This window comes from Nuphar pumila, chromosome 2 (genome assembly GCF_984573655.1).
Source record: "Nuphar pumila chromosome 2, dmNupPumi1.hap1.1, whole genome shotgun sequence".
In the NCBI taxonomy this organism is placed as follows: domain Eukaryota; kingdom Viridiplantae; phylum Streptophyta; class Magnoliopsida; order Nymphaeales; family Nymphaeaceae; genus Nuphar; species Nuphar pumila.
In genome coordinates this window covers 114,290,450-114,299,869 of record NC_143250.1, presented here as the reverse complement: position 1 = coordinate 114,299,869, position 9,420 = coordinate 114,290,450, and the positions used below count along the sequence as shown (strand labels likewise).

Below are 9,420 nucleotides of genomic sequence, written 5' to 3'. Positions count from 1 at the left end.
CGAAATCGATTTCTATTCTGCAGAGTTTCTGAACTTTCCTACCTAGGCCTCTTTGGCAGTTTAGGCCCCTACAATCAATGACTGGAGACCAAGGAGACACATTTGCCCTCTAAAGAAATATAATGGTCAGTCGATCATGTATACCTTCTACCCTCTTCAAAGTAGACCAAGGTTCAAATGGGCTACTAAGTATTATAACACTAGGCTCACTACGACACTGTGTGCATTCAACGCTAAGTTCTACTCTTGGTAGCTTATCACATTGCCTCACAAGGCATGAACCCATACCCCTGAACTTTCTTGACGTGAAACTAGATATAGCCCATTCAAACCATCTCAAGGTACGTACTCTCCTTTAGGGAGTACCTAAAAGCTATGAATCTTTAAGGTTTAATTATGTATTAACATGTCTATCATATAATTAACTTGGTGCTCACTAGCACCCATGGTTACATTAAACCTAGCTCACCCATGAGCCCAGTGAATGCATGCCTTACATGACTTACAACACATTACATGCCACATACTGCACTACATGATGCATGCGACTCATTTTAATATAACATAGATTATGAATTATACAAAATATCATATGTATTCTTATGCACACTACATGACCTATCTATCATGCTCAAAACTCATACTAACATGCAGTCTCATATATCATCATGTATAAATCATCAACATGCTTATATACAACATAAATATGAAACATCACATAGTAGAAAATACATGATTAATATTTGATATCATAAGCAAGCATAATATTTAAAACAATGCAAGTTCACAAGACATGACATATCCTAAACCAAGGACTACATACATCAAAAAAAAATTTATGTTGTTTATGGGTCTATTAGACTATCATACCAAGCATTTTGAACCCTAAAAAATTTATAGTCATATCAGAGGGTGTTAGCTCTCATATGATAGCTCAAAGAAACCCAATTTTATTTACCCGTAGAAATTCACAAATCAAAAACTATTTTTTCAGTTCTATTAGAACCTAATAAAAATTTGCTTTACAAAGAAGCATTCACCAGACCCAATCCGAGAGGAATCTCAACTGTTAAATTTGTTGGTGTTAGCTATACTTGTTAGATTTCAAATGAATTTGATTTCATTGAAAAATCTTATCATATGAGTTTTTTGTATTTTTTGGACTAGACCCTATCTAAGACAGTTTTAGATCCTGATTTTTTTGTAGAATCTTGAATTTCACCAGACTTGTATGAGACTTTGGGATTCTCAGATAACAAATCTGATTTATCTATTAATTTTATCAGATTTGTCCAGATAATAACCATAACATATCAAAAAATAAACTAGAAACAACAAACCATTGATTTATTGATTTTTTTGCAAAATCGATTGTCAAAATTTGCTATGGACACAAGACTAAATTTATGTCTTGTGTTGTAGCAACCATAACCCTCAATTCTATGCTACCACTGGGGCCCAATATTTTTTGGAGATACTTTTCAGATGTCTAGAAGGTCTCCTTAAAAGGATTTGACTAGAAGTGATTCTGTTTGAGAGCTATAATTATTTACCACAATGAATTGGTTAGAAAATTATGACAACATTGCATCACAATCTAAAATATGATAAATATAGAAAAAACACAAGAATCAATATGTAATATTATTTTTTAATCATATAGCAACTATATATGTAGGACCTATGCACTACATAGGCTCATAAAAAATATCACATGATCATAAAATATGCATCAGATCCTAAACTATCAATATAACTCATGATTTATGCACATAATATCTAGTTTAAGGTGTTAGAACACATGAAATAAATTTGCAGAAAAATGATTCATACTGTAAACATATAAGAGAAAATAAATATTCATTCCATCATGCTGGAACAATGACATATCAATCTTAAATCAAGTGGAAACACGAAACTATGTGTTTCACACTACCCAATTTTCTGGTTTGGCCGTTCGGGCATAGTTTTATCAAAAATGTATTTTAAATATGTTTTAAAATATGTTATTGATTTAAAAATAATTTTAAAACACTTTTCTAACTTGTTTCAGGTCCAATCCACCATGGACTAACCTGTAGAATTGGCAAGGTGCACGATCTATGGCTATGAGTAAGATCAATCATACTTTGATCGCACAAATAAAAAAATCTTCGAATGATCGAGATAGATGTGAAGCTTCACCTTCATCGTATGGGATCTCTAATGTCTGCCAACATTCAACCCTAACTATGGAGATGGAGAGAGAAAGAAGGAAGATAGAAAAGTGAAGGAGAGAGAGAGATAAGAGAGATATAGGGGAGAGGAGAAATAAATAGAAAGATAAGGAGCCCATCCCCTCCTATGAACTTCTAACCTTTTTAAAACTCCTCACTGATTTGGTCTCTTAAATGGTTAAGAGTCTCATTTATATGGACTCTAAGGCATGAAATGTATCCCATGGGATAAATTCAATAAGATTGGATCTAAAACCATAAACCATATCCAATTTCAATTAGGTTGGATCTAAAAACCATTTGTTAAAATCAAATCCAATACTTAAATTGAAAGACCATATCAATTAATTAAATTCAGATTCATATCAAATCTGAATACCAAGGTTTGGATCTAAATATGACCCATCCAAAACCCATAAAAACCCTTGGCCACCTTCACATCCTTGTGGGCCTCCACATTAACACATCCCACTAGGTTGGGCGTGACCCTTTGTGCCCTGTAAGGACTATGGATTGAGTTCAAAACACAACCCAATCAATTTTGCCATCTCCCATTTTTACTTTGGAGGTGACATTTTTGTCTAGTTTGATGAAACACTTTTGATTTTCAGTCATGTGATTACTACACCTGCTATCCATATACCATATGTCATGTGACTCTTGCTCAACATTCACTAAAGAGAAGAACATCTGGCCTTCGTCATCTTCATTTTTTGTAAAATTGACTTCATTCTTTTCTTGAAACCAACACTCTTTATAGGAGTGATTTGACACTCAACATCTTGTGCACTTGAATCGAGAATCCCTTGATTCATGACTAGGCTTTTTACACAAATAACAATTCTTTTCGAATTGCTTGTAATTTTTAGGCTGATTAGAATAGCCTTTTTCTTGGCCGTGACCTCTAAATCTTAGATTTTGCTTCCTTTTGCAAAATGAGAATTTTTTTATTGTAGTTTTTTTTCATCGATATTATGCTTTGATTGGAGTGCATAATCAATATTTTGAGATTCAGACCTAGAGATTTGTTTTTCATGTGCCTCGAGAGAACCTATCAACTCTTGTAAGGACAAGGTTGCTAGGTCTTTTGATTCTTCTATGGCAGCTACAACATAGTCATACTTCATCAACAAGCTTTTAAGAATTTTTTCAACGATTTTTTTCTCCTCAATTTTATCGCCGTAGCTTTTAATTTGATTTATGATTCCAGCAACTCTTGAAAAGAAATTTTGAATGGATTCACTGTCTTTCACAGTGTATCCAAATCTCTCCATAATGCTTGTAGCTTGATGGAGATTATTTTTTTGAAGCCTTGGAATTCAACTTTTATAATATTTTAGGTTTCTTTTGAAATAGATGCATTCATAATCCGGGGAAAGATCAAATTTTTTACTCCAAATTGGATGCATAGAAGCGGCTTCACATCATTCTTTTTGTTCTCCTTAAACTCCTTTTGTTTTGCTCCATGATACAAGAGTTGCAGCATCAGCTGGTTCTTCGTAACCAATTTGAATGAGTTTCCAAAATTCTTGTGAGGTGAATATAGTCTTCATTTTAAGACTTCAAAAATTATAGCCTTTACCATAAAATAAAGGCACTTGGAGTTGAAAGAAATTGGCGACAGAGTTGTTTGAGTTGGCCATAGTTTTAGTGCGAGTATAATATCTTTCAATATTGGCTCTAATATCACTTGTTGATATTTTGAGCTCCCAATTAATGAAAAAAGGTATGACCAATAAGGAACATATAGGAAGGAGGTGTGAGGCAAATATTGCTTAGGTGCATACACACTTACTCTAGCATACTCACACACACACACACACACTTAAGCAAAGATGCCAAGGAGGCACACATGTTGAAGAGGCACACACACTCACATGCACTCAAGAAAAATTACTTCATTGCTTGATGATCTCATGAAGAGTACACAAGGAGTTTATATAGGATTTCCAAAGACTAAAAAAAAAATAGAAATAAAGAAGAGGAGGCACATGCTTCCAAGTGCCTCTCATGTTTTGCTAAGAGCCTCTCTTAATAATAGAAAGATGATAAGGACAAATGCAAAATGTTAAATACTAAAAATTTAACTGGGGGATTCAAAAGAGTCCTCCTACTAGACCCTTCTTTCACCACAACCAAGGTATTTATGACAATCTTATCTTGGCCACAAGGTTAGTTGACTAACTTAAAGCAACCCTATTTAGATTTTGGATCTAATAAAGTCCAAATCCAATTACAAATTAATATTTCAACAAAAAGCAAGGAGAAAGAGAATTTTTTTTTGTCCCAATTCTATGAATATGAACACACCTAAGTAAATGATGATTTGTTCTAAACAACTTGCAACACGTTTGAACAATGAGGGAGTGTTAAAGGATCTAGTCCAAGATTCGGTTCAGGAGGATCCAGTTTTGATAAATAAACCTGTTTTTATCACTTAAAGTCCTGTTTAACAGACAACCTAATTGCAAATTTTTGAAAAACTGTGGGTGCACTTGTTTTCTTAATATAGGGCCTCATCATTCTCATAAAATGGATTTTAGATCCAAGCTGCATGTGTGTTTAGGCTATAACAGTAACCACTATTATGGATATATTTGTTTTGATCCTCTCACCCGAAAGACCATCCAACCTGGTACTAACCTTGGTCCTATTTCTCATGTTCTTGTTGGTCCACAAAGAACTCACCATATGGTTACCGAGGATGATACCTTAAAGCCTAGACTTTTTTATTGCCTCTTAAGTATAACTTCTTTGTTGTCTTTCTAGCTAAATCGACTAAGGACCGAGAATCAGCCACCTTTAAGCAACTCTCACTTGATTCTATATGTACAAAAGCTATATATGAAGAATTCATTGCACTTATGAGAAATCAAACTTGGACTCTCGTGCTTTCAGATTAATCTTGTGGGATGCAAATGGGTCTATGAAATTAAAAGAAAGTCTGATGGTACTCTTGAGCAAAACAAAGTTTGTTTAGTTGATAAAGGGTTTCACTAAAAAGAAGAGATATTTTTCCCAAACCTTTAGCCTAGTTATCAAGTCTGCCACTGTCTTATCTCTAGCTCTAGGCAAAATGATGCCTTTCCAGACAGTTGGATGTGAATGATGTGTTTATTAGCAGAACTAGAAGACATGTAGGTGATGCAACCTCTTTGAACATGCATGATTTTCAAATAATGTGAGCAAGCTAGACAAAACTTTGTACGGGTTAAAACAAATTCCGAGTGCATGGTACCAAAAATTTGAGTAATGCCTTGCTCAAGCATGAGTTTATTAGTTCCAAAACTAATCCATTCTCTTTGTGTGTTATGCAAAGGTGGCTTGAAAGTTTACGTTAATGACATATTGGTGACTGAACATTCTAACAGTTTTGTTCAAGATTTCATGCTTTTGAAAAATAGTTTGCAGTTAAGGATCTTGGCCGTCTTCATTATTTGCTTGAAATGAAAGTTGTCTATTCTTTTCGGCGAGTTGTTTTTATCTCAATGCAAATACAATGTGGATATACTCATGAGAGAAAAATATGTTCGATGCATGTGCACTCCTATGACTGCATCAACAAAGCTCTCTGGTTTTGGTGATCTTAAATTTGAGGCATTGTTGTGGCTCTCCAATATATCACAATGATTGGACCTGATTTGGCTTTCTCAATAAACTGAGTTTGCCCATTTAAGAATCGGCCTATTAAAGTGTGTACTATGATATTTGAAATATACTATTCAATATGGCATGTTATTAAAGTCCTCAAAGTCCAGATTGATTTAGGATATGCAATATGCTTTGGAACATAGTGACAAATATCGCAAGATTTATGAAAAATCTCACGATAATATCATGAGAAATTGCCTAAAAGTTTAAAACAGCAATTTCTCGCAAGATTTTCAAAATATAAAGATTTATGAAAAACATAAATACCATGATTTAAACACAATATTTATGTTTTAAATGGCTATTTATCATGAAAAATTGTCTTTATTTTTTAAATAATTGTGTTTTATATTATCTTATAAAAATATTTTAATATTTTTAATTAAATTTTTATTGCCGAAATTTTGCAAAAAAAAATGTGAGATTTATGAAATTTTGTAAATTCTTGCGAGTTTTTGAAAAACTATATTTTGCCATTTTAATCTTTTGTCACTTAGCTTTGGAGAAACCAACTTGATTTCTTGAAAAGACATGGATTTAAGGTCCTGACTTTTCACTGAATCTGTTAAATAGAGACCTTAGTAGTTTAAACAACCTAGTTCTGCAAACTGTGAATTATGTATGATAAAATTACTGAATTGCTCCAATAGTATAATTAAACCGGCAAAACACACATTTTCAAAAAGAAGGTTAAAATAATATTCTATATGAATTTTAACCGTGCGTGGTAGTTCAATAAAAATTTTGGTCCTGAAGTGTCTTTTCAGAAAGCATAGGGCTCCTTGTGAAATATCAGGCAAAGGTTGAGACCCTAAATGAAAAATTTTCTTCTCATTGCCTGAACGTAAGGTAGGGTGAAATTGAAAAATAAAGTCCCATTTGCTTGCCTAAAGGGAATTGACTTAGTGGGGTGGGGAGCCTGAGCTGCTAGACAGGCAGTTAAGGTTCGATTCTCATAAGTGTCGCCCTTTTCGCAAGCCAACAGGTAGCATAGAGGTGTCCTATTCTCGAAGTTTTACACTTGCCGGTAGGTATGGCAGATTGACCCAGGAGGGGTGACCACCAATCTTGCAGCGACATGTGTCCAGTGGGCCCATTCTGTGCACAAAAGGAACACTCGTCTGTATGCCATTGAAGGTCAGCTCCACCAGAATCTCCTCTCCTAAAAAGACTGGTTGATTGATCCCATCTAAAATTCAACGCAATGGTTTGACTGTTAGTTGCACCTGCTTCGTTTCGAGGCGTGGTTAGGTGATGGAAGTACTCGGCTACACAAAACATAGAAAATCGCTGCCTAAAATCACTATATAGAAAATCACTGCTGCTGCTGCTGCTGCAGGCATGTAGTCATTTACTGTGTTTTGTGTTGCGGCAAAGTTAGCAGACTAGTCGGTCTGAACCGGCCAACTCGGTGACTCGGTCCGAGTGGGTCTCAACCGGTTTAGGTTCAATTCGTTCTCAACCATTACTCGGTTCAGACTCGGACTGAACCGGTCCATGCCGCCCCCATATGTATACTTTTTACTTGAAAGCACAGCCATGAAACCTGAATCTGGGTATTTATACTATGTTACTACTAAAATAGAGAGTATTAGTGATTTGGATTCAATTACACCCATCAAATGTCAATTATATTATTTATTATTTATATTTTTAATAATTTAAATATATTTTATTATTTGAAAAATTAAAACATTCCGAGTCATCCGAGTTGACTCACCGAGTCATGAGTTAGACCTAAAGGGTTTTTGCCCTAGTCACCGGGTGGGCTAGCCATGGTGTCACCCAAGTATTTTACAAAGTACTTGGGCTCGATCACTGGATCTGTTGTGACCATGCATGCGTTTGTCGCAGCAATGCACGATTGATAACGTTAAATTTTGTTTCCACTGTAGTGGGCGAATGGGTGTAGCCAGCCATCTCGGTTTAATCTGATAAGCAGGAATATTTAAAAGTTAAAAATGTAGAAAGATCAAACGGGTATCAATCAGGGTACAGTGAGTCTGATCTTGGGGCCTTCTGTAATCAAACAACAATGCGTCGCTAAAAGTAAATTTAATACCATTGTTGCACTCAAACCGTCTTTATTACAGAAAGAAACGACTTTCACAAACACTCTGCTGGTAATGCTCCTTGAACAGTAAATAGCACTAGTAACACTGCAAACCCGAAGCATAAAAAGCTTTCAATCACGATTGATGAAGGAGACGATGCGTTCCATGAGAGTCTTGGCCTTCTCGGAATTGGAGTTGAAGAGGTGGAAGCAGTGACCCTCACCCTCGGTGTCCTCAAGCTCCAACCTCCCCTTCCACCCGCTCTTCTTGATCGCCTCGTGGTAAAAGAGTCCCCTTCCCCTGAGGTGGTCCTTCTCCGCAACGCACACCAGCACGCGCTCGCACCCCAACTGGGCGAGGTCCGGCGAGCTCGCAGCCGCGATGTTGATGAGGGGATCGTCCGGCAGCCGAGTGGTGGGGCAAACAAACTGCCAGTGCTTGTCCTCCACGGCGTCCGGCTCAGAGAACACGGTGTGGACCGCGATGAGTCCCTTCACCTTCACCGGCGCAACCTCGTCGCCGGCAGGGAACGCCGGAGCGCAGCCGGCGGCCATCGCCATGTGGTGGGCGAAGTTCCCCCCGGCGCTTTCCCCGATCAAGAAGAGCCGGTCGAAGTCGCCGTGCTCCGCCAGCCACGGCTCGGCTCCGGCTGCCGCCCCGGCCTGGCGCACCACCCACAGGACGGCGGTCCAGCAGTCGAAATAGGCGGTGGGCATGGGGTGCTCCGGCGCGACGCGGTACTCGACGGAGACAGCGAGGACGCCGGCTGCCGTGACGAGGGACGTGAGGTGGTTGTGGGCGGTGCGGCCGAGGGCGGAGCCGCCGCAGAAGCCGCCGCCGTGGAAGTGGACGAGGATGGGAAGCTTCTTCTTGGATGGTGGTGGTGGTGGGAGAAAGAGGCGGACGGAAACGCCGGTTTCCTGGGAGACGACGACGTCTTTGGTGGAGACGCCGGTCTCAGGGTCGAGGCCCGTCGGGACGAAGTCATTGGGCTTGGGCCTCTCGACTTGGCCGTCCTTGTAGACGCGGATGATGGGAGGGAACTCGTAAGCGATCTCTTGGGAGGGATTCATTCTTTTTTCCTCTTGACTTTTTCCGGCTAGAGTAGAAGGAGCAGCGCCGGAGAAGATGGAGTCTGGGGGACGTTGATGGGCTTTTTGGGTTAGTGCCCAGTGCACCCTTTTATACAGGGAACATTTCACTTAGGGGCCAAGCTTTTGCCCTTAAACTCAGTATAGCGCCATACCTTTTTTTTAATATTGTTTTTGATGACGAGGAACCCTCGTAGAAGGGGAGGGTGTTCTGTGTTCTCCGAGGAACTTGTTGGTGTCGGGGAACAGCGATAATTTATATGCTAATGTTGCCCACGATGATTTTATAGTAAAATAACATATAAAAAAGGTAGACATGTTTTTGATTGAAATGTCTATGCATTGAACGAAAATGTCTTCCCGCTACCCGTAAATAGATTTGCACGTTCCTCCTTTATTTTTAACTTG

At 38.2% G+C, this 9,420-nt stretch overlaps 1 pseudogene; it reads right to left on the bottom strand.

The window, feature by feature from the left end:
- Positions 1–7,901: 7,901 nt before the first annotated feature.
- Positions 7,902–9,218, bottom strand: LOC149846813 (2-hydroxyisoflavanone dehydratase pseudogene; annotated as a pseudogene).
- Positions 9,219–9,420: the final 202 nt, after the last annotated feature.